Raw genomic sequence first — 2,677 nt, forward strand, 5'->3', positions numbered from 1 at the left:
CCGATGGATTTTCAGGTGTTTGCAATCTTTAGATAAGCTATCTAGCTGATCTACGGCTAGCTGAATTAGTCTCAGCCTGCTACTTCTCCGCCATCTTGACTCGGTCAGTACGTTTTGATTGTAAGAAACTCTCCTTACAATCAAGATAGTTTGGCCTTGGATTATGAACCAAGAAAGGGGGAAGGAGCCATGCAAAGCAGGTTATCTAAAACTTGCTGCTTTCATAGGAAATGAGAACTAAAATTAGATTGATTTAATTAATAAAAAGCTATTGATGTCAAACATATGTATTTACATCATATGTTTCATATTTAGGTGGTTTTTAATTTTGCTTTTGTCCTTAATTCTATGTCATTAGTTTTTTCTTCTATTCATTAAATTTACTTAAAACCGTGATCTGAAATTCTAAAGCATATTCCACAATATGGATGTACCATATTTATTTTATCATTTCTGATTTAATTTTTAATAGTTGTCAAATTCTTTCTAAGAAGTAATTTATCAAATTATTCTCCCATTCATCATCAGTGTTTGGTTGTAGTGCCTATATTACATGTCTCAGAGCTGAATTCATCTTGTTTCTGCTTAATAGGTAAAAATGTCAGTGATTTTAAGAAAACTTTTAAAAAACTTTTTTTTTAATTTTTTATTTTTTATAAACATGTATTTTTATCCCCAGGGGTACAGGTCTGTGAATCACCAGGTTTACACACTTCACAGCACTCACCAAAGCACAGTTTCCTCGAAAACTGTTTTTATTTGTTCAAATCATTGGGATCATCATGCATAATTTTTCCAAATATTTATTAAAAATCTCAATTCAAATGATAACTTATTAAGATATTTATAGAATATCAACTGTTATGCTTTCTTTATTAGCAGCAACCCACTTACAAATATTCTATAGATATTGTTTTGGCTTAAGTCCCCAAGAATCCAGCAGGCTTTTTTCTCATTTTAGATTACTTTGTTAATTTATATTCTATGGGTAATTTAGAATTCAGTTATTTCAATCCATTAAACACAAATAGATTTGCCCAGAGTTCATTTTTATATCACCCTGTTTATCTTTCTGGAGTAATTTGTACAAGGTTTTGAAGTAATCACATGATGACAATAGGCCTAGTTCCTAGGTCTTCCAAGTATCATGGCTGCATCCTTATCCTGGACTGAAGTTTCCTGAATATTCTTCTTGTTCTATAAACTTGTATGAAAGATAACCCATAAAAGTTTGGGTCTGCTTCATGTAATGTTGAGGCCAGGCTCAGTATAAGTTACATTGAATGCAATTCATGAAAAATTACAATAATCAAATTATAAATCAATTATGAATGAAATTATGATAATCAAAATTAACTGGAAAGAAATGTAAAATTTACTTACAGTCTTTTAAATAATGTTTAAAAAATGTTCCATTCAAAACACACTTCAAATCTTTTTGCAGTCACTTTCTTTTGCCTATTCTCTCTCTAATGATAGCTAGCTCCAAAATCTTTCTCCATCTCTGGTCTACTTCCTTTTAAATTATCTTAAATGTAGATGCTGAAGCTATGTATCAGTTATCTATTGTTATGACAATGTTGCCAAGCAATACACAGCAAACCCCAGGCATAAACAAATATTTTTTAGCTGACAAAACTGAAGGGTTCATTTGATTTTTGCTGGGCTCATACATGCATCTATCATCAGCTACAGTCCAGCTAGGCAGCTCTGCTGATCTTGGCCAGGGTCATTCGCATACTAAAATTAGCTGCCTATTGATTATTCTAGAATAATTTGGATTACAGTGGTTGAGAGCATTTGGGTTTGTCCCCTGTGTCTCCTTCTTTAGCGGTTTCACACAGACATGTTATGTTTTTGTTTGCTTGTTTTAAAGATTTTATTTATTTACTTGACAGAGAGAGAGATCACAAGTAGGCAGAGAGTTAGACAGAGAGAGGGGGAGGAAGCAGGCTCCCCACTGAGTGGATAGCCAGATGTGGGGCTCCATCCCAGGACCCTGAGATAATGACCCAAGCCGAAAGCAGAAGCTTAACCCAATAGCCACCCCGTTGCCCCTCAGACATGTCCTTTGAATGGTGATGTCGGAAGGCAAAAAGCGTCAAACCAATTAAACAAATACTTTTCAAGTCTGCTTTCACTACATATGCTAGCATCTTATTGGCCAGGACATGTGACATGGCAGAACAAAATCCAAAGTGGAAATTAAGAGTTAAGTGTAATGAGCTTCAGTGCAATGTAGGTAGTAGAGAAGAATCAGGGCCATTAATATGAGGTAAGTTTTGTTTTTCTCATTGTGTGTGTATGTGTGTGTGTGTGTGTGTGTGTGTTTCTCTACCCTTTTCCAATACAACTGTAGATAGCCCTTTAGGCTACTTCAATTTGGCCCTCCAAATTTGCTTTAGTTTGTATAATTAAAATGAAGGAATAGTTAAGGTAGAAGAACTAACATCACTGTGGGTATGTGAATTAAACATAAGTGGAGGGGAAATAAATAAAATGTGTAATGTTTGGGAAAAGGGAAAGAGGCTGTGAATTTTTCATATGTTAGTGTTTTTATCTTGTTACCAAAAAGAGTAATGTTTGAAAAGTGTATGTCCTAAGAGCGTGTTCTTCCACTGCAGAAGCTGCCCCCAGAGAAAAGCTTAGGCTTTGCTCTAGCTATTAGGGAATCATT

This window comes from Mustela nigripes, chromosome 5, assembly GCF_022355385.1.
Source record: "Mustela nigripes isolate SB6536 chromosome 5, MUSNIG.SB6536, whole genome shotgun sequence".
NCBI classification, from domain to species: Eukaryota; Metazoa; Chordata; class Mammalia; order Carnivora; family Mustelidae; genus Mustela; species Mustela nigripes.